Source organism: Rana temporaria, chromosome 7 (assembly GCF_905171775.1).
Source record: "Rana temporaria chromosome 7, aRanTem1.1, whole genome shotgun sequence".
NCBI classification, from domain to species: domain Eukaryota; kingdom Metazoa; phylum Chordata; class Amphibia; order Anura; family Ranidae; genus Rana; species Rana temporaria.
In genome coordinates, this window is record NC_053495.1 from 211,958,859 (window position 1) to 211,986,360 (window position 27,502).

Consider the following 27,502-nt stretch of genomic DNA (forward strand, 5'->3'; position numbering starts at 1 on the left):
GTTTTTTTTTGGGGGGGGGGTTTGGTTTTGGGGGGTATTTCTGCTAGTGGAGATGGTTAAAGGGGATTTGTGCGAGGAGGGGATTTTTTTGGGGGAGGGGGGATTTCTGCTAGTAGGGATGGTCGGGGGGGATTTGTGTAAGGAGGGGCTTTTTAAGGGGGGGGGATTTCTGCTAGTAGGGATGGTCGGGGGGGGGGGGGGGATTTGTGTGAGGAGGGGCTTTTGGGGAGGGGGGGGGGGTATTTCTACTAGTAGGGATGGTCGGGGGGGGATTTGTGTAAGGGGGGATTTGGGGGGGGGGGATTTCTGCTAGTAGGGATGGTTAAAGGGGATTTGTGCGAGGAGGGGATTTTTTTTGGGGGGGGGGGGGTATTTCTGCTAGTAGGGATGGTCGGGGGAGATTTGTGTAAGGAGGGGCTTTTTAAGGGGGGGGGGATTTCTGCTAGTAGGGATGGTCGGGGGGGGGGGGGGTTTGTGTGAGGAGGGGCTTTTGGGGAGGGGGGGGGTATTTCTACTAGTAGGGATGGTCGGGGGGGGATTTGTGTAAGGGGGGATTTGGGGGGGGGATTTCTGCTAGTAGGGATGGTTGGGGGGGGATTTGTGTGAGGAGGGGCTTTTGGGGGGGGGGTATTTCTGCTAGTAGGGATGGTTGGGGGGGATTTGAGCAAGGAGGGGATTTTTTTTGGGGGGGGTGATTGGGGTATTTGTGTTATGATGGGGGACTGTAGAGGTTTTTCTGCTGAGGGGAGGGGGGGGATTTAGAGTGGGGGGGAGATTTGTGGTCAGAGGGGAAATTTGACCCCGTTAAATGGATTGAAAGATAGAACTTTCCTACAAAGCCATTTCTTGATTTGGGGAATTAGAGGGGGGGGTGGGGCATGGGCGGGGCCGGCTGGTTCTTCCACCGGATTCCCAACAGTCGAGTGTAAGGCCTCGTACACACGGCCGAGGAACTCGACGTGCCAAACACGTCGAGTTCCTCGGCGAGTTCAGCCCTGAAGCCGCCGAGGAGCTCGGCGGGCCGAGAGCTCCCATAGAACAACGAGAAAATAGAGAACATGTTCTCTATTTTCTCGACGAGTTCCTCGGCGGCTCCATCGGGCCGAACGTGTACACACGACAGAGTTTCTCGGCAGAATCCGGCTCTGACCGAGTTTCTCGCCGAATTCTGCCGAGAAACTCTGTCGTGTGTACGAGGCCTCACTGGTGTCAGGGAGGCCCGCGGTGTCTGGGGTAAAATGCCAGCATCAGGGGGCTCACAAACAATCCAAATCTTTGGGAAGACGTGACTAAGACATCCCAAAAATTGGCAGGAGGACAATGGCGGCCGGGGGGGGGGGGGGGGGGACACTGACAGACATGGGGGGGGCGCCGGGACAGAGACAACAAAGAACATTCCTACAAGCACCGCTGACTTCTTCATCCAAACACGGCGAGCGAAGAAAAGAGGAATAATCCTCCCCTGGAGCTCTGGGGCCACCTGAAGGCGGAATTCAGGGAAGGGACCCAAGATGTGAAATCCCCGTCTGAAAGGCCTCATTGTACGGGGGGGGGGGGCTGGGGGAGGGGGGACCCCGACCTTCTCCGGGGATGGACAGGAGCTGGACGCACATCAAACATAACGAGAGGAGCCGAGCGCAGAGAGGTCCAGATGGGACCACAAGGTGCCAAACATTCCAGTCCCTGTAGGAGATAAGGACGGGGACGGACGAAACACGCTGAGCGCGGAGGACAAAGATGGAGCCAAATATCAGCCGCCCCACCGGGACGTCTCCGAGGGCTTCCAGAACAAACGAATAACGAGGGAGAGTTCGAAAATCCAAACCGTGTTCTACTTATATAATGACCCCCCCCCCCCCCCCCCCCCGAGCATAAAGAGGACCTGTCACCTCTTATTTCTATTACATGAGATCTCTCCATAAAGAGGACCTGTCACCTCTTATTTCTATTACATGAGATCCCCATAAAGAGGACCTGTCATCTCTTATTTCTATTACATGAGATCTCCATAAAGAGGACCTGTCATCTCTTATTTCTTTTACATGAGATCTCTCCATAAAGAGGACCTGTCATCTCTTATTTCTATTACATGAGATCTCTCCATAAAGAGGACCTGTCATCTCTTATTTCTATTACATGAGATCTCTCCATAAAGAGGACCTGTCACCTCTTATTTCTATTACATGAGATCTCTCCATAAAGAGGACCTGTCATCTCTTATTTCTATCACATGAGATCCCCATAAAGAGGACCTGTCATCTCTTATTTCTATTACATGAGATCTCCATAAAGAGGACCTGTCACCTCTTATTTCTATTACATGAGATCTCCATAAAGAGGACCTGTCACCTCTTATTTCTATTACATGAGATCTCCATAAAGAGGACCTGTCACCCCTTATTTCTATTACATGAGATCTCTCCATAAAGAGGACCTGTCATCTCTTATTTCTATCACATGAGATCCCCATAAAGAGGACCTGTCATCTCTTATTTCTATTACATGAGATCTCCATAAAGAGGACCTGTCACCTCTTATTTCTATTACATGAGATCTCCATAAAGAGGACCTGTCACCTCTTATTTCTATTACATGAGATCTCCATAAAGAGGACCTGTCACCTCTTATTTCTATTACATGAGATCTCCATAAAGAGGACCTGTCACCTCTTATTTCTATTACATGAGATCTCCATAAAGAGGACCTGTCATCTCTTATTTCTATTACATGAGATCTCCATAAAGAGGACCTGTCATCTCTTATTTCTATTACATGAGATCTCCATAAAGAGGACCTGTCACCTCTTATTTCTATTACATGAGATCTCCATAAAGAGGACCTGTCATCTCTTATTTCTATTACATGAGATCTCCATAAAGAGGACCTGTCATCTCTTATTTCTATTACATGAGATCTCCCCATAAAGAGGACCTGTCATCTCTTATTTCTATTACATGAGATCTCCATAAAGAGGACCTGTCATCTCTTATTTCTATTACATGAGATCTCTCCATAAAGAGGACCTGTCATCTCTTATTTCTATTACATGAGATCTCCATAAAGAGGACCTGTCATCTCTTATTTCTATTACATGAGATCTCCATAAAGAGGACCTGTCATCTCTTATTTCTATTACATGAGATCTCTCCATAAAGAGGACCTGTCATCTCTTATTTCTATTACATGAGATCTCTCCATAAAGAGGACCTGTCATCTCTTATTTCTATTACATGAGATCTCCATAAAGAGGACCTGTCATCTCTTATTTCTATTACATGAGATCTCCATAAAGAGGACCTGTCACCTCTTATTTCTATTACATGAGATCTCCATAAAGAGGACCTGTCATCTCTTATTTCTATTACATGAGATCTCCATAAAGAGGACCTGTCACCTCTTATTTCTATTACATGAGATCTCCATAAAGAGGACCTGTCACCTCTTATTTCTATTACATGAGATCTCCATAAGGAGGACCTGTCACCTCTTATTTCTATTACATGAGATCTCTCCATAAAGAGGACCTGTCATCTCTTATTTCTATTACATGAGATCCCCATAAAGAGGACCTGTCACCTCTTATTTCTATTACATGAGATCTCCATAAAGAGGACCTGTCATCTCTTATTTCTATTACATGAGATCTCCCCATAAAGAGGACCTGTCATCTCTTATTTCTATTACATGAGATCTCCATAAAGAGGACCTGTCATCTCTTATTTCTATTACATGAGATCTCTCCATAAAGAGGACCTGTCATCTCTTATTTCTATTACATGATCTCCATAAAGAGGACCTGTCATCTCTTATTTCTATTACATGAGATCTCCATAAAGAGGACCTGTCATCTCTTATTTCTATTACATGAGATCTCCATAAAGAGGACCTGTCACCTCTTATTTCTATTACATGAGATCTCCATAAAGAGGACCTGTCATCTCTTATTTCTATTACATGAGATCTCTCCATAAAGAGGACCTGTCATCTCTTATTTCTATTACATGAGATCTCCATAAAGAGGACCTGTCACCTCTTATTTCTATTACATGAGATCTCCATAAAGAGGACCTGTCATCTCTTATTTCTATTACATGAGATCTCAATAAAGAGGACCTGTCACCTCTTATTTCTATTACAAGGGATGTTTATATTTCTTGTAATGGGAATAAAAGTGATACAAAAAATAAATAAATAAAATGGACAGTGTAAAAATAGAAAATAAAATAAATAAGAGCAAAAAACAAAGTGTCATTCTGCGCTGTTATACTATTATTATGTCTCATCAGCTGATTGGGGGATGGGACTGCAGAGGGACACCACAAGCCGCCTATCAGGAAGTAGAAAGGGGAACTCTGCTGATAGTGTTCTGAGAAAGACCCGGAATGTCCCAATCCCGGAATAGCGGAGACTCCGCCCAGCCCCCACCAACAACACAATGAAGACCAAAACCGACAGCGGCACGTGTCCGGAACGGATCCATAATCACTATTCACACTTCTCCCCCACGTGTCCGCACTTCTATCAGACGTCCCCCACGTGTCCGCACTTCTATCAGACGTCCCCCACGTGTCCGCACTTCTATCAGACGTCCCCCACGTGTCCGCACTTCTATCAGACGTCCCCCACGTGTCCGCACTTCTATCAGACGTCCCTCACGTGTCCGCACTTCTATCAGACGTCCCCCACGTGTCCACACTTCTATCAGACGTCCCCCACGTGTCCGCACTTCTATCAGACGTCCCCCACGTGTCCGCACTTCTATCAGACGTCCCCCACGTGTCCGCTTCTCTATCAGACGTCCCCCACGTGTCCGCACTTCTATCAGACGTCCCTCACGTGTCCGCACTTCTATCAGACGTCCCCCACGTGTCCGCACTTCTATCAGACGTCCCCCACGTGTCCGCACTTCTATCAGACGTCCCCCACGTGTCCGCACTTCTATCACACGTCCCCCACGTGTCCGCACTTCTATCAGACGTCCCTCACGTGTCCGCACTTCTATCAGACGTCCCCCACGTGTCCGCACTTCTATCAGACGTCCCCCACGTGTCCGCACTTCTATCAGACGTCCCCCACGTGTCCGCACTTCTATCAGACGTCCCCCACGTGTCCGCACTTCTATCAGACGTCCCCCACGTGTCCGCACTTCTATCAGACGTCCCCCACGTGTCCGCACTTCTATCAGACGTCCCCCACGTGTCCGCACTTCTATCAGACGTCCCCCACGTGTCCGCACTTCTATCAGACGTCCCCCACGTGTCCGCACTTCTATCAGACGTCCCCCACGTGTCCGCACTTCTATCAGACGTCCCTCACGTGTCCGCACTTCTATCAGACGTCCCCCACGTGTCCACACTTCTATCAGACGTCCCCCACGTGTCCGCACTTCTATCAGACGTCCCCCACGTGTCCGCACTTCTATCAGACGTCCCCCACGTGTCCGCTTCTCTATCAGACGTCCCCCACGTGTCCGCACTTCTATCAGACGTCCCTCACGTGTCCGCACTTCTATCAGACGTCCCCCACGTGTCCGCACTTCTATCAGACGTCCCCCACGTGTCCGCACTTCTATCAGACGTCCCCCACGTGTCCGCACTTCTATCACACGTCCCCCACGTGTCCGCACTTCTATCAGACGTCCCCCACGTGTCCGCACTTCTATCAGACGTCCCCCACGTGTCCGCACTTCTATCAGACGTCCCCCACGTGTCCGCACTTCTATCAGACGTCCCCCACGTGTCCGCACTTCTATCAGACGTCCCCCACGTGTCCGCACTTCTATCAGACGTCCCCCACGTGTCCGCACTTCTATCAGACGTCCCCCACGTGTCCGCACTTCTATCAGACGTCCCCCACGTGTCCGCACTTCTATCACACGTCCCCCACGTGTCCGCTTCTCTATCAGACGTCCCCCACGTGTCCGCACTTCTATCAGAGGTCCCCCACGTGTCCGCACTTCTATCAGACGTCCCCCACGTGTCCGCACTTCTATCAGACGTCCCCCACGTGTCCGCACTTCTATCAGACGTCCCCCCAAGTCCCCCTCCTCCAGGCTGACACCCACCCATCAAGGCAGTTTGATATTTTGCATAACTCCTCCCACTGCTTACATCAGCACTGAGAGCTCTTGAGAGGATGGCTGAGGCCCCGGGGGCTGGGGTGTTTTCAGAAAGCCCCTCCCACCAGCCATGATCTGCCTGCATTGCATAGAGAAGCACAGAGACGCGGTGATGACTGTATTAAAAATGGAAAAGTTTTATATAAAAGTTTTGTTAGCATTGGGGGAGGGGGGAGGAGGGGGAGGAGAGGGGGGGGGGGGAAGGCAAAATGACACTTTTTGTTCTTGTCAGGTGTCAGGGATTTTTATTAAACACACACTGATCTCATCTCCGATACGATTGGCTCAGAACATCCGCAGACAGGAAATGAAAGGCTGGGAGAGTGAAGGCGAGAGACGTGATCGGCGGTATAACTTTTATTATATATATTTGTACGGCGGGGGAAAGCGGCTGGCGTGACAGCGCGATCACCTGACACCTTCATCCCTGGAATACACGGGGAATTCCGTATTACACGGGGCCCCTCCCCTCATACAGGAGACACATCGGGGGGGGGGTTCTTATTATTTCCTGCAGCCCGGGAGCCGATCCACTTCTAAGCCTCAGATGTACTCAAGTCATTCAGAGAAAATCTCCACCAATCGGATCAGAGATGTAAAAAATAAAAATGCGGGAAAAAAAATTGTTTCTCTTTATTTTCCAAAAACTTGTGACAAAAAATTACAACTTAAAAAAACTCACCATGCCTCCTACTAAATACCTTGGACTGTCTACTTTCCAAAAAGGGGTGATTTGGGGGGTATTTGTACTGGGGGGGGGGTGATTTGGGGTGTATTTGTACAATCAGATTGTATCGTGTGTGTCAGCTTACCAGTGAGTGAGCGGAACAGCCAATCACTGTGCAGTCCTACAAAGCTGCACCCAATGATTGGACCCCCCCCAGTCTATACATAGTAACAAATGTCCTATACTGTATATATAAATATTATACTGGAAATACAAAGTAACAAATATCATAAAACACGGAAAGGCGGCGACAGGAATCCGGCACATCAATCAAACGCCATCCGATTCTCTATCAGTCACCTGACCCTCCCCCATCCCCAGGTAATGAGATCCCTTGTTACTGGCCGTGGGAGGCGGTGGCGGCGGCGTCTCTCCCGTCGATCTCGCCTTTCTGCAGTCTGGGAAGGACGATCAGCGCAAGCATTTCTGACGTTTTTTTTTTTTGGAACAAAATGTGTTTGTGGAGCGCCGCGTTACCATGGCAACCGTGATTACCGTCCGCAGGCAACGCACAACGCTCCCGGCATTCAGCAAACTCCCGGCGTTCAGCAAGCTCCCGGCGTTCAGCAAACTCCCGGCGTTCAGCAAGCTCCCGGCGTTCAGCAAGCTCCCGGCGTTCAGCAAACTCCAAGCGTTCAGCAAGCTCCCGGCATTCAGAAAACTCCCGGCATTCAGAAAACTCCCGGCGTTCAGCAAGCTCCCGGCATTCAGAAAACTCCCGGCGTTCAGCAAGCTCCCGGCGTTCAGCAAGCTCCCGGCGTTCAGCAAACTCCCGGCATTCAGAAAACTCCCGGCGTTCACACTCCCGGCGTTCAGCAAGCTCCCGGCGTTCAGCAAGCTCCCGGCATTCAGAAAACTCCCGGCGTTCAGCAAGCTCCCGGCATTCAGAAAACTCCCGGCATTCAGAAAACTCCCGGCGTTCAGCAAGCTCCCAGCGTTCAGCAAGCTCCCGGCATTCAGCAAACTCCCGGCGTTCAGCAAGCTCCCGGCGATCAGCAAGCTCCCGGCGTTCAGCAAGCTCCCGGCGTTCAGCAAACTCCCGGCGTTCAGCAAGCAGGTTACAGGTTACCGGTTTAGAGTTACAGAGGAGGTCTAGCGCTAGAATTATCGCTCTCGCTCTGACGCACGCGGCGACACCTCACATGTGTGGTGCGAACACCATTTACATAGGCGGGCGCGACTTACGCGTGCGTTTTCTTCTGCGCTTTTTTAAATTTGTATTTATTTTATTTTTACACCCCCCTCCCCCCTCCTATGTAATTCTGGAACATGACTATTGTGTTCTAAAAACTGAAACAATGAAGCCGACTTCTATCGGAAACGACTTTCCCTCACTGGCAACATGATTGCCTTTTAATGAGAAGAGGACCTGTCTAAAGAGTGATTGTCCCGGCGGCGCTCAGTCACCCCCCCCTCCCCCCTCCCCCTCCTCTATGTAATGCTGTAAAATGACTATTGTGTTATAAAAGCTGAAAAACAATCGCGAAGAAAACGTTTATTGTTGTGTCACCAGCATTCCTGAGCGCGGTGCGTCCAGGGGAGACGGCCGCCGTCGCATTACACAGGAAATAAGACAATCGCCATTGTGTTTGATTACAGCGATATCGCCGCGTGTGATCGTATCCAAAATGAACGCGTTATCACACTCAGCGCCCTCCGAGACCGCAGCCGATAAACGTGCGTAGGTCCTCGCTGGAATAAATCGACTCGCATTACGCCGACCATTCCTCCGCCACGCACAGAAACTGCGGCCGAACGCGAGATATTCCACTTCTATACAACTAAGTGAGCGAGAGCCCCGCCCAGGTCTGTCCTGAGCCCCGCCCAGGTCTGTCCTCTGAGCTCCGCCCAGGACTGTCCTCTGAGCCCCGCCCAGGACTGTCCTCTGAGCCCCGCCCAGGTCTGTCCTCTGAGCCCCGCCAAGGTCTGTCCTCTGAGCCCCGCCCAGGTCTGTCCTCTGAGCCCCGCCCAGGTCTGTCCTCTGAGCCCCGCCCAGGTCTGTCCTCTGAGCCCCGCCATCATGCGTGACGCTGCCGCAGGCCATGTATGAACGAGGGGAGGGTTTTGGTGGAAATGATGGTTCCCAGCAGAGAAGGTGAAGCCCGGTTGTCGGTCGCAGACGGTCCTTCAAGGAGCAGAGCTGAGCCTCAATGTCGCTGGATGGGCTTCAGTTGATGTCCGGCGACTTGAACCCGGAAACCTGTTTCTGAGATCTGTTTTGCCATTGCTGACCCGTCCTGCCCTTGTCTCTGATCTCTATGGATTCCGGCTGATTCCCAGATCGACCTCAGCTAGTTCCAGGCCGCGGCTTGTCTCTGCTGATCCCCGGTATGATCTCGGCTAGTTCCAGGCCACGGCTTGTCTCTGCTGATTCCCGGTATGACCTCGGCTAGTTCCTGACCACGGCTTGTCTCTGCTGATCCCCGGTATGACCTTGGCTAGTTCCAGGCCACGGCTTGTCTCTGCTGATTCCCGGTATGACCTCGGCTAGTTCCAGGACACGGCTTGTCTCTGCTGATTCCCGGTATGACCTCGGCTAGTTCCAGGACACGGCTTGTCTCTGCTGATTCCCGGTATGACCTCGGCTAGTTCCTGACCACGGCTTGTCTCTGCTGATCCCCGGTATGACCTCGGCTAGTTCCTGACCACGGCTTGTCTCTGCTGATTCCCGGTATGACCTCGGCTAGTTCCTGACCACGGCTTGTCTCTGCTGATTCCCGGTATGACCTCGGCTAGTTCCAGGCCACGGCTTGTCTCTGCTGATTCCTGGTATGACCTCAGCTAGTTCCAGGCCACGGCTTGTCTCTGCTGATCCCCGGTATGACCTCGGCTAGTTCCAGGACATGGCTTGTCTCTGCTGATTCCTGGTATGACCTCAGCTAGTTCCAGGCCACGGCTTGTCTCTGCTGATTCCTGGTATGACCTTGGTTAGTTCCAGGCCACGGCTTGTCTCTGCTGATTCCCGGTATGACCTCGGCTAGTTCCAGGCCATGGCTTGTCTCTGCTGATCCCCGGTATGACCTTGGTTAGTTCCAGGCCACGGCTTGTCTCTGCTGATTCCCGGTATGACCTGGGCTAGTTCCTGACCACGGCTTGTCTCTGCTGATTCCCGGTATGACCTCGGCTAGTTCCTGACCACGGCTTGTCTCTGCTGATCCACGGTATGACCTCGGCTAGTTCCAGGCCACGGCTTGTCTCTGCTGATTCCCGGTATGACCTCGGCTAGTTCCAGTCCATGGCTTGTCTCTGCTGATCCCCGGTATGACCTCGGCTAGTTCCAGGCCGTGGCTTGTCTCTGCTGATCCCCGGTATAACCTCGGCTAGTTCCTGACCACGGCTTGTCTCTGCTGATCCCCGGTATGACCTCGGCTAGTTCCTGACCACGGCTTGTCTCTGCTGATCCCCGGTATGACCTTGGCTAGTTCCAGTCCATGGCTTGTCTCTGCTGATCCCCGGTATGACCTCGGCTAGTTCCAGGCCACGGCTTGTCTCTGCTGATCCCCGGTATGACCTCGGCTAGTTCCTGACCACGGCTTGTCTCTGCTGATCCCCGGTATGACCTTGGCTAGTTCCAGTCCATGGCTTGTCTCTGCTGATCCCCGGTATGACCTCGGCTAGTTCCAGGACACGGCTTGTCTCTGCTGATCCCCGGTATGACCTCGGCTAGTTCCTGACCACGGCTTGTCTCTGCTGATCCCCGGTATGACCTTGGCTAGTTCCAGTCCATGGCTTGTCTCTGCTGATCCCCGGTATGACCTCGGCTAGTTCCAGGACACGGCTTGTCTCTGCTGATCCCCGGTATGACCTCGGCTAGTTCCTGACCACGGCTTGTCTCTGCTGATTCCCAGATCAACCTCGGCTAGTTCCTGACCACGGCTTGTCTCTGCTGATTCCCGGTATGACCTCGGCTAGTTCCTGACCACGGCTTGTCTCTGCTGATTCCCGGTATGACCTCGGCTAGTTCCTGACCACGGCTTGTCTCTGCTGATTCCTGGTAAGACCTCGGCTAGTTCCAGGCTTCTAATCTGGACTGGTCTGGTGGGCGGTTGAGCGCCGGTCTTTGTTCCCTGGTCCAGGCTCGGAGGCCCCCCCCCCTCAGGCAGTCGGGCGGCTCGAGCAATGCGCTTTGGGAGTTGGGACGGGAGGAGTCAGGAGGTGCTGCTGCCGCGGTCGGTGACGGAGAGGTGGTGGGTGGACTGGGAGGGCAGGGCAGCACCGGGTGAAGGCCTTGCTCCTCTCGGCCTCGCTCTGAGAGACTCTGTGAATGTGACGTCACTGGTTGCTAGAGCAACCAGTTTGTTTGGCAATTGTCTATTAAGGTGGCTTTGTGTCCTCATTTCATTCCGGGACACTGCATTGTCCCGGAATGAAGGTGCCCGGGACATGGGACACAAATGCGAATTGCGGGAAAATCCCAGGCATTTTGGGACACGTGGGCACCCTAGTACCCGCAGATCCATTGGCTTCTTCAGTCAGACAGTCTGCCTGGCCGGTACACCACACAGATCAGCTTACACACTATTCCGGAAATCACACAATTATTCTGGAAAACAATTATTAAACCAACGCAAACACAGCAGGTGACGGAAATAACCGCGCAAACAACGCAAAGTCATCATGAGGTAAAGAACCAGCAGGAGGCCATTCATTATCTGATGAGTCCAAGTAATGACATCATACTACTAAGCGTCCTGTGAGATACGGAACGCGCGGCACACCGGGGATCTCCGCCCGCCAACACATCATTCTCCAATCTCCGCCATGTCCTATCCCTGCCATGAAGACCCCCAGGGCCACCATCATGAAATTATGGGGCCCCTTACACAGCTTCAGGCATGGGACCCATGGGAGCGGAGAGCCAGGGGGGTGCTGCCACCTTAAGTTGAGAAGCGGGGGGCTGCCGCGAATTGAGAAGCGGGGTGGTGCCGCCAGTAATTGAGAAGCGGGGGGGCCACGAATTGGGGGGGGGGTTGCCCTGGGGACCTCTTACAAAAAGAGAAATAAAAAAAAAATATATATATATATATACCGTATTTATCGGCGTATACCGCGCACTTTTTTGCCCTGAAAATCAGGGCAAAATCGGGGGTGCGCGGTATACGCCGATACCCGCTTTCCCGCGCTGAGTTTGAATACTGCGCCGGCGTATACCGAGCGCAGTACACTCGGGCAGTCTTGGCTCCTCTCGCGCTCACGTCCTGGACATGAGCGCGAGAGTAGCCGAGCATTGCCGACAATACACGAGTGTACTGCGCTCGGTATATGCCGGCGCAGTATTCACACTCGGCGCGGGAAACGAGAGGGGAGAACGCCGCAGAAGGACGCTGGACCCGACGAAGAGGACACCCGAAGCCGCAGACGGACGCCGGACCCGACGAGGCCGCCGATGGACGCCGCGCAAGACACCAAAACTGTAAGTACAAAAATCTTTTTTCCACAGGAATTTCGGGGCAACTTTAGGGGTGCGCGCTATACGCGGGAGCGCGCTATACCCCAATAAATACGGTATATATATATATATATAAAAAAATATTATGAAAAAAAGGGGGGTTGCCATACGGGGCCTGGGGCCCTTTAATAAAAAAAATTAAAAATAATTAAAATGTTTTTTTTTTTGATAAAAAAAAGATTGGGGAGGTTGCCATCCGGGGCCCTGTGGACCTCTGTGCCCTTTAATAAAAACAAAAACAAACAAAATAGACAAATATAAAAAAAAATAAAAAATGTATATATAAAAAAAAAAAAAATTAAAAAGGGGGGGTTGCCATCTGGGGCCTCGAGGACCTTACAAAAATAAATAAATAAAAAAAATAAATAATAAAAAAAGGGAGTTGCCATCCGGGCCCCTGAGGACCTCAGTGCTCCTCACAGGAGTACTGCCTGTACCCCCCTGATGGCGGCCCTGACTGCCACCCCCACACACTTCCGTCCCTCCAGAGATTGCTAAATCTGCACTGCAATAAATTATATTAAAAAAAGCAGAACACACAGTGGCGGCGGCAATCCCGTACATTTCGGACATAAACATAAAAACAAGAAGTGTTAAAATAAAAAATGTAAATTCTATGAAAAGGGAACAATTCCTTTCCTGTACCGAGCCGAGTTTCTGCTTCCTAGAAATCTTCTTCCCGGAAGATTCTGGAAGGAAGGACGGCTCGGGGGCTCCCCTGGAAGATTCTGCAAGGAAGGACGGCCCGGGGGATTCCCGGAAGATTCTGGAAGGAAGGACGGCTCGGGGGCCCCACCGGAAGATTCTGGAAGGAAGGACAGCCCGGGGGCTCCCCGGAAGATTCTGGAAGGAAGGACGGCTCGGGGGCTCCCCGGGAGATTCTGGAAGGAAGGACGGCTCGGGGGCTCCCCGGAAGATTCTGGAAGGAAGGACGGCCCGGGGGCTCCCCGGAAGATTCTGGAAGGAAGGATGGCTTGGGGGCTCCCCGGAAGATTCTGGAAGGAAGGATGGCTCGGGGGCTCCCCGGAAGATTCTACAAGAAAGGACGACCCGGGGGCTCCCCGGAAGATTCTGGAAGGAAGGATGGCCCGGGGGCTCCCCGGAAGATTCTACAAGAAAGGACGACCCGGGGGCTCCCCGGAAGATTCTGGAAGGAAGGACGGCCCGGGGGCTCCCCGGAAGATTCTACAAGAAAGGACGACCCGGGGGCTCCCCGGAAGATTCTGGAAGGAAGGACGGCCCGGGGGCTCCCCGGAAGATTCTGCACCCCCTGCATATCCCCATTACACCTCACTCTGCACCCCCTGCATCCCCCAGTACCCTAAATTCTGCCCCCACCCCACATTCTGCATCCCCCATTACACCTCACTCTGCATTCCCTGCAACCCCCACATCCAAATTGCACCTACCTACACTGTTCACCGATGGAGTATCAATGGAACCACTTACCTACACTGCTCACCAATGGAGTATCTATGGAACGACTTACCTACACTGTTCACTGATGGAGTATCAATGGAACCACTTACCTACACTGCTCACCAAAGGAGTATCAATGGAACAACTTACCTACGCTGCTCACCAATGGGGTATCAATATAACCACTTACCTACACTGCTCACCAATGGAGTATCAATGGAACCACCTACCTACGCTGCTCACCATTGGGGTATCAATGTAACCACTTACCTACACTGCTCACCAATGGAGTATCAATGGAACAACTTACCTACGCTGCTCACCATTGGGGTATCAATGTAACCACTTACCTACACTGCTCACCAATATATCATCAATGTAACCACTTACCTACACTGCTCACCAATATATCATCAATGTAACCACTTACCTACACTGCTCACCAATATATCATCAATGTAACCACTTACCTACACTGCTCACCAATGGAGTATCAATGTAACCACTTACCTACACTGCTCACCAATGGAGTATCAATGGAACCACTTACCTACACTGCTCACCAATGGAGTATCAATGGAACCACTTACCTACACTGCTCACCAATGGAGTAACAATGGAACCACTTACCTACACTGCTCACCAATGGAGTATCAATGGAACCACTTACCTACACTGCTCACCAATGGAGTATCAATGGAACCACTTACCTACACTGCTCACCAATAGAGTATCAATGGAACGACTTACCTACACTGCTCACCAATGGAGTAACAATGGAACCACTTACCTACACTGCTCACCAATGGAGTAACAATGGAACCACTTACCTACACTGCTCACCAATGGAGTATCAATGGAATGACTTACCTACACTGCTCACCAATGGAGTATCAATGTAACCACTTACCTACACTGCTCACCAATGGAGTATCAATGGAACCACTTACCTACACTGCTCACCAATGGAGTATCAATGGAACCACTTACCTACACTGCTCACCAATATATCATCAATGTAACCACTTACCTACACTGCTCACCAATGGAGTATCAATGGAATGACTTACCTACACTGCTCACCAATGGAGTATCAATGTAACCATTACCTACACTGCTCACCAATGGAGTATCAATGGAACAACTTACCTACACTGCACAACAATATATCATCAATGGAACCACTTACCTACACTGCTCACCAATGGAGTATCAATGGAATGACTTACCTACACTGCTCACCAATGGAGTATCAATGGAACGACTTACCTACACTGCTCACCAATGGAGTATCAATGGAACGACTTACCTACACTGCTCACCAATGGAGTATCAATGGAACGACTTACCTACACTGCTCACCAATATATCATCAATGTAACCACTTACCTACACTGCTCACCAATGGAGTATCAATGGAATGACTTACCTACACTGCTCACCAATGGAGTATCAATGGAACCACTTACCTACACTGCTCACCTCTCAGCACTTGTTCCAATGAAGGAACTCCCACCATGTATGACCCGGACTGACTGACACCTCCTGGTAATAATCGCTCGCCCTGTCGCTGCAATCAGCGCCTGTCTGAACCGCCTGTTCTATTCCTCCACTCTGGACACAATGTTTTCTTTTTTCAAACAAGTTCAATAAAACCCGGCGCGGAAATGTCAAGTGTTTTTCTGGCTTGTTAAAAAAGAAGTAAATCCGGACAAAAGAGACAAAAGAAGAGCTTGTGGGGCTCTGGGAGGAAGACGGGATTGTATCGTTTTACGTGTAAAAATACGTTTCCCCAGGACTTTCTCTCCCTGAGCACATCCTGGGGGTCGGGGGTGGGCAATGTCAGAACTCCCACTGCTGAGGAACCAACGTTCTATGAGGAGCTGCAAGACTCTGCCAGCCACACGCGCGACTCCCGGGGGGGTGATGGGAATTGTAGTTTCCCTGCAGCTGGAGTACCTACATTGCCTAGACTTGCTGAGGACTCTTTCATTGACCTTCCTATGGATATGCGCACCCTTTAGCAGCAGGAGAACATCACACACCGCGGTGACTGCGACAGAATGGGCCAGCGCAGCATCCAAGTGGTCCGACCCAGCAGTGCTCAGGAAAGGGTGACAACGCTGAAGCTAAACTGAGAAAGTGTTGTCATTGAAAGCTGCACTTCCAGATTTAATGGCCATGGACAGTCGTCTGTCATGGTGAATAGCACGGGGTAACGGGGTAGCAAAGGGGTTCTTATCTGACTGAGGTTAGACTTATTACACTAAGACTAAGAGACTTTGACTGAGTCCAGCTCAGGAGCGAACCTGGAAGGAATCTGTCACTCCACCCCACCACCACCGATCAACTGTGGCCAGGGCATTCCCCGCCCTGCAGGTACACAATGTACCATGGCCAAGGACTCTGACTTAATATGGCCATGGGGCCAATAACATTGATCTATTATGGCTATGGGGCCAATGACATTTACCTACTGTGGCCATGGGGCCAATGACATTGACTTAATATGGTCATGTGGCCAATGACATCGATCCACTATGGCCTTGGGGCCAATGACATTTACCTACTGTGGCCATGGGGCCAATGACATTGACTTAATATGGTCATGTGGCCAATGACATCGATCCACTATGGCCTTGGGGCCAATGACATTTACCTACTGTGGCCATGGGGCCAATGACATTGACTTAATATGGTCATGTGGCCAATGACATCGATCCACTATGGCCTTGGGGCCAATGACATTTACCTACTGTGGCCATGGGGCCAATGACATTGACTTAATATGGTCATGTGGCCAATGACATCGATCCACTATGGCCTTGGGGCCAATGACATTTACCTACTGTGGCCTTGGGGCCAATGACATTTACCTACTGTGGCCATGGGGCCAATGACATTGACTTAATATGGTCATGTGGCCAATGACATCGATCCACTATGGCCTTGGGGCCAATGACATTTACCTACTGTGGCCATGGGGCCAATGACATTGACTTAATATGGTCATGTGGCCAATGACATCGATCCACTATGGCCTTGGGGCCAATGACATTTACCTACTGTGGCCATGGGGCCAATGACATTTACCTACTATGGCCATGGGGCCAATGACATCAACATACATCAACGTAACATGGCCTGGGGCCAATGACATTGATCTACTATGACTATGGGGCCAATGACATTGATCTACTATGACTATGGGGCCAATAACATTGACCTACTATGACCATGGGGCCAATGACATCAACATAATACGGCCATGGAGCCAATGACATTGACCTTCTATGGCCATGGGGCCAATGACATTTACCTACTGTGGCCATGGGGCCAAATATATTTACCTACTATGGCCATGGAGCCAATGACATTGACTTAATATGGTCATGTGGCCAATGACATCGATCCACTATGGCCTTGGGGTCAATGACATTTACCTACTATGACCATGGGGCCAATGACATTGATCTACTATGGCCATGGGGCCAATGACATTGATCTACTATGGCCATGGGGCCAATGACATTGATCTACTATGACCATGGGGCCAATGACATTTACCTACTATGACCATGGGGCCAATGACACTGATCTACTATGACTATGGGGCCAATGACATTGATCTACTATGACTATGGGGCCAATGACACTGATCTACTATGACTATGGGGCCAATGACACTGATCTACTATGACTATGGGGCCAATGACACTGATCTACTATGACTATGGGGCCAATGACACTGATCTACTATGACTATGGGGCCAATGACACTGATCTACTATGACCATGGGGCCAATGACACTGATCTACTATGACCATGGGGCCAATGACATCAACATAATACGGCCATGGAGCCAATGACATTGACCTACTATGGTCATGTGGCCGATGACATTGACCTACTACAACCATGGGGCCATATTATGTCAATTTTGTCACGGGCCCCCTTGTGTACAGGGCAGGGAATATCCTGGTTGCAGCTGATTGGGTGGGAGTGGGAGGGAGTTCAGTCTGAACCCAGGTGTGGGCCCAACCCCCGCTCATCCTTAATGGTGGCCAGGGTTCAGATCCCGGGGACACATTCTGGCTGATTTATTGAAGGAGTTAGTAAATTGCACAACGAATAACTTCAATCATCCAAACCAGCGAAAGGAAAACTCCTGCTTACTTATTTCATCTGCAGATGATCGGCGATTCCAAGTCGCCAGGAATTCGCCTTCCACACGATTGGATGATTGAAGTGAAGATACACACAATTAATGGAGTGAAGATTTTCAACTCCTTTAGTAAATCAGTCAGTATGAGGCACAGAAGGTCTCCCCTGTTGGAAGACTTCCTCCCCACCCGCCCCCTGACTGTTATCTCCACCGTCCAGAAGCCTTCCAGCTGACGTCCAGATCTTACAGATTGGATAGTGTGTATGGCCGAGCCCGATAACCGGAATCCTCTGTTCTCATTGGACCGGCCCGGAGCTTGTGTGTCTATACAGCTCCTCCCACCTCCTGTACAGCCCATTCATACTTCTCTGCTCAATACACACGAGTTCAATGGTCTTTCCTGCTTTAACCCCTTCAATACCGGGCACTTTACCCCCCTTCCCCCTTCCTGCCCAGGCCAATATTCAGCTTTCAGCCCTGTCACACTTTGAATGACAATTACTCAGTCATGTAACAATGTACACATGTGACATTTATATCATTATTTTCACACAAATAGAACTTTCCTTCGGTGGTATAGGGGCCCAGATTCACAGAAGAGATACGACGGCGTTTCTCTCAGAGTATCTATGCGGCTGGTTCATAGAATCAGTTCCGCATAGATATCCCTAAGATCCGACTGGCGTAATTGACTTACACCGTCGGATCTTAGGATGCAGTACCTCGGCTGCCGCTGGGTGGAGTTCGCGTTGTATTCCAGCGTCGGGTATGCAAATGAGGTTTTACGGCGATCCACAACGGTTTTTCGCGTTCGTTACGTCGTCACTAGTATAGTTTCCCGTCGCAAAGTTAGTTGTTGTTTTACCTGCCCTAACTTTACACAGTATGGCCGTCGTTCCCGCGTCAAATAAAAAAAAAAAAAATTTTGCGTAAGACGTCCGGGAATACGAAAGTATGCTACGCACGTCGCCGTTCGAAAAAATGACGTCACTTTGCGCAAAGCACGGCGGGAATTTCAAAGCGGAGCATGCGCAGTAGGTCCGGCGCGGGAGCGCGCCTAATTTAAATGGCACACGCCCCTTTGAATTACATGGGCTTACGCCGGAGGCCCCAGGCGTAAGTTTTCACTCAAGTGCTTGGTGAATCAGGCACTTTCGATGAAAACTTGCGGCGGTGTAACGTATCTACGATACGTTACGCCGCCGCGATTTTACGTGAATCTGGCCCTTAATCACCACGGGGGGGGGGGGGAGGGGGCATTTTTTGCTAAATACATGGGGGGAAAAAAGGAAAAAGTTTGAAAAACACGTTTTTCTTTATAACATTCATACATGCATGGGCGTCCGCAGAACTTTTTCTCAGCCGGCCCCCTTTTGACAATGTCATGAAGGGGAGGGGCTTAGCCGCGACTAGCAAGTATTTATTTTTAAAGGGGAATTGGCAGACATTATTTCAGGGGTGTGCTATGTACGGGGTGCAGATTCCAGGGGTGTGCTATGTACAGGGTGCAGATTCCAGGGGTGTGCTATGTACAGGGTGCAGATTCCAGGGGTGTGCTATGTACAGGGGGCAGATTCCAGTGGTGTGCTATGTACAGGGTGCAGATTCCAGGGGTGTGCTATGTACAGGGGGCAGATTCCAGGGGTGTGCTATGTACAGGGGGCAGATTCCAGGGGTGTGCTATGTACAGGGTGCAGATTCCAGGGGTGTGCTAAGTACAGGGTGCAGATTCCAGGGGTGTGCTATGTACGGGGTGCAGATTCCAGGGGTGTGCTATATACAGGGTGCAGATTCCAGGGGTGTGCTATGTACAGGGTGCAGATTCCAGGGGTGTGCTATGTACAGGGTGCAGATTCCAGGTGTGTGCTATGTACAGGGTGCAGATTCCAGGGGTGTGCTATGTACAGGGTGCGGATTCCAGGGGTGTGCTATGTACAGGGTGCAGATTCCAGGCATGTGCTATGTACAGGGTGCAGATTCCAGGGGTGTGCTATGTACAGGGTGCAGATTCCAGGGGTGTGCTATGTACAGGGGGCAGATTCCAGGGGTGTGCTATGTACAGGGAGCAGATTCCAGGGGTGTGCTATGTACAGGGTGCAGATTCCAGGGGTGTGCTATATACAGGGGGCAGATTCCAGGGGTGTGCTATGTACAGGGTGCAGATTCCAGGGGTGTGCTATATACAGGGTGCAGATTCCAGGGGTGTGCTATGTACGGGGTGCAGATTCCAGGGGTGTGCTATATACAGGGTGCAGTTTCCAGGGGTGTGCTATGTACAGGGTGCAGATTCCAGGGGTGTGCTATGTACAGGGTGCAGATTCCAGGGGTGTGCTATGTACAGGGTGCAGATTCCAGGGGTGTGCTATGTACAGGGTGCGGATTCCAGGGGTGTGCTATGTACAGGGTGCAGATTCCAGGCATGTGCTATGTACAGGGTGCAGATTCCAGGGGTGTGCTATGTACAGGGTGCAGATTCCAGGGGTGTGCTATATACAGGGTGCAGATTTCAGTGGTGTGCTATGTACAGGGTGCAGATTGCAGTGGTGTGCTATGTACAGGGTGCAGATTCCGGGGGTGTGCTATGTACAGGGTGCAGATTCAGCTAGTACATGGAGAGCATTCCACCGGTCAGTGTCCCTGGTCACCGGTCAGTGTCCCTGGTCACCGGTCAGTGTCCCTGGTCACCGGTCAGTGTCTCTGATCACCGGTCAGTGTCCCTGATCACCGGTCAGTGTCCCTGATCACCGGTCAGTGTCTCTGATCACCGGTCAGTGTCCCTGATCACCGGTCAGTGTCCCTGATCACCGGTCAGTGCCCCTGATCACCGGTCAGTGTCTCTGATCACCAGTCAGTGTCTCTGATCACCGGTCAGTGTCTCTGATCACCGGTCAGTGTCCCTGATCACCGGTCAGTGTCTCTGATCACCAGTCAGTGTCCCCGATCACCAGTCAGTGTCCCTGATCACCGGTCAGTGTCCCTGATCACCGGTCAGTGTCCCTGATCACCGGTCAGTGCCCCTGATCACCGGTCAGTGTCTCTGATCGCCGGTCAGTGTCTCTGATCACCAGTCAGTGTCTCTGATCACCGGTCAGTGTCCCTGATCACCGGTCAGTGTCTCTGATCACCAGTCAGTGTCCCCGATCACCAGTCATATGATGACGCCGTACTGCACTGCTGACAGGATGTAACAAATTGTGTAAACTATTTTTTTTTTCATTTCTTCATTTTGCAACAAATGGTGACAAGAAATGAAAACTTCAAAAAACCTGCAACGCCGCTTAATATCTCGGACCGTCTACTTTCCAAAAAAGGGGGAGTGGTTTTGGGGGGTATTTGTACCGTCCCGGTGTTTTCAGGGCTCAGGAAATGAGATCGGCTGTCAGAACATCGGGATTTATACATTTTCAGATTTACATAATGGCCCAGATTCTCAAAGCACTTACGCCGACGTATAACAAGTTACGCCGACGTAAGTGCAAATGTGCGCCGGCGTATGTGTGCGGCAGACCCACCAACAGATATGCGCCTAAAAACAGGCTACACCCCGCCGACGTAGCTTGCTCACGCCGGTGTAGGGTGGGCGCACATTTACGCTGGGTGCATGGTGCCGCTCCCATTATTTAGCCATTCAAACATGCAAATGAGGGAAATACGGCGATTCACGAACGTACGTGCGCCCGACGCAGGCTACGACTGGTGCGCGTAAGTTGTACGTCCGGCTTAAAGTTATTCCCCATAAAGGAGGTGCAACCCAGCAACAGACATGCTCAGGTCTGCCCCAGGGAACACAAGCCGGCATATTTTACGTTGGACGTGTATCTGGCTGGGCGTAGGTTACGTTCACGGCGTACGCAGTGATCCGGCGTAGTTTAGGCAGTTGTTCCGACGTGGTTGTGAGCAGGTGCAGGGGGATGCGTCCACGTCACGGCGCATGCGCAGTTCATGATACGTATCTGTCTGGCGCTCGGCCCATCATTTGCATGGGGTTACGCCTCATTTGCATGGGTCACGCCCACTTCCACCTTCGCCGGCGTACACCTTTGAATCCCACTCCACGCTGGTGCAGTGTTGGGAGCACTGGCTTGCTGAATGCATTGCTTGCCTCTCTGCGCTGCGTTGGCGTAGCGTACATTGGTTACTCCACGGCAGCGTAATGTGCGCCTTGCTCTCTGTGACTCTGGGCCTATATTGCCAAAAGTATTGGGACGTCGGCCTTTACACACACATGAACTTTAATGGCATCCCAGTCTTAGTCCGGAGGGTTCAATATTGACTTGGCCCCGCCCTTCGCAGCTATAACACCTTCACCTCTTCTGGAGGGTGTGTGTGCCGCCCATTCTAATTTCCTGCCCTCCTGAGTCCTGTCCGTGAGCTACTTACTTACTATATCGGAAATAAAATAAGAAATATGTTTTTTGTCGATCTACCTTAAACCACATTGGAGGGACGGACAGAGGACCGCGCAGGGATAGGAAGGCGAACAGAGGGAGGGACGGACGGAGGGAGGGACAGACGGCGGGACGGAGGGAGGGACGGACAGAGGACTGCGCAGGGATAGAAAGGCAGATGGACGGAGGGACGCAGGACGTCGCTGGCATAAGAAGATGGACGGGCAGAGGACCGCGCTGGGATAGAAAGGCGGAGGGACGGAGGACCACGCTGGGATAGAAAGGCGGACGGAGGGATGGAGCACTGCTCTGGGATAGGAAGGCGGGCGGAGGGACAGAGGGAGGGACGGAGGACTGCGCTGGGATAGGAAGGTGGACGGAGGGACGGAGGGAGGACTGCGCTGGGATAGAGAGGCGGACGCACGTTTACAGACAGCTGGGATTTTCCTTGGATGTTATCGGCTGACTTGGCTTATTAATTAAATCCCGTTTCCTTCTTCTGCGGCTCATCAGATTAGATCAGCGGATCGTTGGGCCAACATGAGGAACGCAGAAATCACAGCTGCCCGTCCACAAAACTCACAAATATATTTAGAATGTACAGGGCGGGTGGGGGAGGGGGGATTGGCGATCCGGTGCGCAGACGGCGGCAGGTGTTGGATAATGAGAATTTGTTTTCTTTCCTCTCTCTGCACTGAAATCAGCAATTAGTAAATCTGATTCTTCACAAGAAAAAAATCGTAACGTCGTCCGCCGCCCCGCGCCAAAGATTTCTATACAGGACGCTCACATCCCCAAACCGCCCGTAATCTTTATTCACTGCGCAATCAGAAATCAGCCCGTCCAATCACTGCGCAATCAGAAATCAGCCCGTCCAATCACTGCGCAATCAGAAATCAGTCCGTCCAATCACTGCGCAATCAGAAATCAGCCCGTCAATTCACTACGCAACTAGAAATCAGCCCGTCCAATCACTGCGCAATCAGAAATCAGCCCAACCAATCACTGCGCAATCAGAAATCACCCCGTCCATTCACTGCGCAATCAGAAATCAGTCCATCTATTCACTGCGCTATCAGAAATCAGTCCTTCCATTCACTGCGCAATCAGAAATCAGCCCTTCCATTCACTGCGCAATCAGAAATCAGCCCGTCCAATCACTGCGCAATCAGAAATCACCCCTTCCATTCACTGCACTGAAATCAGCAATTAGTAAATCTGATTCTTCCTAAGACAAAAATCGGACCATCGTCCGCCGACCCGCGCCAAAGATTTCTATACGGTGTGGTCACATCCCCAAACCGCCCGTAATCTTTATTAACTGCGCAATCAGAAATCAGCCCGTCCAATCACTGCACAATCAGAAATCAGCCCGTACAATCACTGCGCAATCAGAAATCAGCCCGTACAATCACTGCGCAATCAGAAATCAGCCCGTACAATCACTGCGCAATCAGAAATCAGCCCGTACAATCACTGCGCAATCAGAAATCAGCCCGTCCATTAACTGCGCAATCAGAAATCAGTCCGTCCATGATACAGAGATGAGAAATGATACAGAGATGAGAAATGATACAGAGATGAGAAATGATACAATGTTTTCTCTACCTGAACAGAGTGAGGATTGGTCGGTCCGCCTCTCATCTGAATGGAGCTTCTCCAGGAAACTGGGAAAGGAAAAGAGATTCTTATTAACATCTCCGCAGAGATCAGACCGATGTCAGGACATGGGGGAGGGGCGGGGGGAGGGGCAGGGGGAGGTTTCCACAAATTCCTGAACTGGAGACTCCCATTCTTGGCGTCAGTGGGAGAAATGGTTCCCCATTGTGTGCCGCACTTACATTTATTAAAAATGATTATAAAATGTTACGTAATAGAAATGATTATTATATAAAATAAATAATTATGTATAAAGATAATAAATCTTTGTCCATCAACATCAACAATCTAATTTCCTAAAAATATAGATTAAAAAAAGCGTGGAAAACCAAAACTCCACGGTGGAGTCTCACCTTCCACATATTTTCATATTATTAATAATTACAATATCAATGATAATAATAATAATAATAATGGTAATAATAATAATAATAATGGTAATAATAATAATAATAATGGTAATAATAATAATAATAATAATAATAAAAATGGTAATAATAATAATAATAATAATAATATTAATAATAAAAATAATGGGCCAGATCCACAGAGCGAGTACGCCGGCGTATCTACTGATATCTACTGATACTCCGGCGTACTTTCAAATTTCCCGCGTCGTATCTTTAGTTTGAATCCTCAAACCAAGATACGACGGCATCTGGGTTAGATCCGACAGGCGTACGCCTTTGGATCGTAGATGCAATACTTCGGCGTCCGCTGGGTGGAGTTCACGTCATTTTCTGCGTCGGGTATGCAAATTAGCTTTTTCCGACGATCCACGAACGTACGCGTGGCCGTCGCATTCTCTTACGGCGTCTGTAGTCGGCTTTTTCCTGCGTATAGTTAAAGCTGCTATTTTGCGGCGTATAGATAGACTTGCCATGTTAAAGTATGGCCGTCGTTCCCGCGTCGAAATTAAAAATTTTTTTGCGTAGGTCGTCCGTGAATCGGGATGGACGTAAGTCACGTCTAAGTTCAAAAAATGACGTTGTTGCAACGTCATTTTGCGCAAAGCATGGCGGGAAATTTTGAAACGGAGCATGCGCAGTTCATTAGATGCGGGGACACGCTTCATTTAAATGAAACACGCCCCCTAATAGCCGATTTGAATTCAGCCACCAGAGATACACTACGCCGCCGTAACTTATGGCGCAAAATCTTCCTGGATTTGACTTAAAGCCAGGTAAGATACAGCGGTGTAGCGTATCTCTGATACGCTGCGCCTATCCAATTATATGTGGATCTGGCCCAATAATGGTAATAATAATGGGGTGGATTCAAGAAGCAATTGCGCCTGTGTAACCATAGGTTACACAGCGCAATTGCTTACTTGCCCCGGCGTAACGAATGCTCCTGATTCAAGAACCTCGTTACGCAAACTGCAGCCTAAGATCTGCGCGGCATAAGGCTCTTATGCCCGCAATTCTTAGGCTGCATTCTTGCGATGGCCGCTAGGTGACGTTCCCGTTGTGCTCAGCGTATAGTATGCAAATTGCATACTAACGCCGATTCACAACCCTACGCGAGCCCTGCGTACGCAGTTTACGTCGTTTGCGTACGTCGGGTTTCGCGTAAGGCTGCTCCTGCTAATAGCAGGGGCAGCCAATGTTACGTATACCCGTCGTTCCCGCGTCGCGAAATTTTAATTTTACGTAGTTTGCGTAAGTGATTCGTGAATGGCGCTGGACGCCATTCACGTTCACTTTGAAGAAAATGACGTCCTTTCAAACGTCACTTGCCGCAATGCACGTCGGGAAAGTTTCCCGATGGAGCATGCGCTCTACGATCGGCGCGGGAACGCGCCTAATTTAAATGATTCCCGCCCCCTACGGGATCATTTAAATTGCGCGCGCTTGCGCCGGGAATTTTGCCGGCGCGCCCACGCAATATACGGAGCTTCTGCTCCGTGAATCAAGGGCAGCGCAGCAAATTTGCAGGGGCGCAGGGCAAAAAAGTTGCCCTGCGCCTCCGTAAATAATGCGCAATTCTACTTGAATCCCGGCCAATAACAATAATAAAAATAATAATGGTAATAATAATAATAATAATAATAATGGTAATAATAATAATAATAAAAATAATAATGGTAATAATAATAATAACAATAATAAAAATAATAATGGTAATAATAATAATAAAAATAATAATGGTAATAATAATACAAATTATAAAAATAATAATAAAAATAATAATGGTAATTATAATTAAATCCTATATATATATGGTTATTATGTTATTGTTTCTGCGCTTTCTGTAGACAGAGATTTATTTTAGTCTCCGCACATCGGTTTGTTGTCACAAGAGACCAGATGACATCCTTCAGTCGTGTTCCCTGTCTGTTCACATCCCTCGGCGCCCGACACGCGGGACTCCGACACGGAACATTTAGCATGCAAATTAGCGACAAAATTAGACGCACCTCATTCCTCCGCTCCTTAATCAAAGTACATGTGACCCGCGGATTTCTGACTCCCGGCGTCTGTAAGACGCAGGCAGTTCTGCAAAAATCAGATTTCATGCCGTGGGTCACAATGATTTTTAATTCAAAATTAGAATTCGTCGATAATTTTTTCGCGGCGCTGATTTAGAAGAATCTCTTTAATGCTCTAAGTTAGTTCTGGAACAAAATCAGCCTGCTGAATTCTTATAGTACACCTGTCTGATAATATAATATTATAAAAAATAATAATACAAATATTACATACAAGCAAATAAATAATATTAATATAAAAAATAAAAACATTTAAAAATATAAAAAGATATTATAAATACATATATTTAATAATGGTATTATCAATAAACAAATAATGCTAATACAAATAAGTAAAAACAAATATATAAAAACAATATTATTAGAAATAAATATTTTTATATTGATAATATAGATATATTTAATAATGGGTAATATTATAAAAAAATAAAATCGAAAAATATTAATAATATAAAAAAAAAAGGAATCTCTCTAATGTTTTAAGTTAGCTCTGGAACAAAAACCGCCTGCTGAATTCTTATAGTACATCTGTCTCATAATATATTAATATAAATATAATAATACGAATATTATACATAAGCAAATAAATAATATTAAAAATAAATAAATTAAAAAAAAAAGACAATAAAAGTTATTATAAATATATTTAATAATGGTATTATCAAAAAATGTATGTTAATATAAATAAGTAAAAAAAAAAATATATATATAAACAATATTATTGTAAATAAATATTATCATATCGATATTATAAAGATATTTAATAATAGAAATATTATTTTAAAAAAATAGAATAATATTAATAATATAAATAAGTAAAAAAAAAGTAAAATAATAAAATCAATAAATCTTATCATATTGATATTATAAATAAACATAATTAATAATGGTAATATTATAATAACGTTAATTTAAATAAGTAAGAAAAAATATTATAAATATCATATTTATATTAACAATAAATGCATTAAATCCTGATAAGTAAATAAAAGTATTATTATTAATAAATATAGTAATATTAATATATTCCTAAAAAAATTATACATTTATTAAAATAAATATGATAAATAAATGTCTCTCAGTAT

At 48.8% G+C, this 27,502-nt stretch overlaps 1 protein-coding gene across 1 annotated transcript in view; it reads right to left on the bottom strand.

Moving 5' to 3' along the window:
- The window catches only part of SLC6A9 (solute carrier family 6 member 9), a 175,358-nt gene that overhangs the window by 142,346 nt on the left and 5,510 nt on the right, over positions 1–27,502 (bottom strand). The window contains exon 2 of the mRNA XM_040360969.1: positions 23,876–23,934. The gene's annotated coding sequence lies outside the window, so the exon portion shown is untranslated. The remainder of the gene's footprint in view (positions 1–23,875; positions 23,935–27,502) is intronic.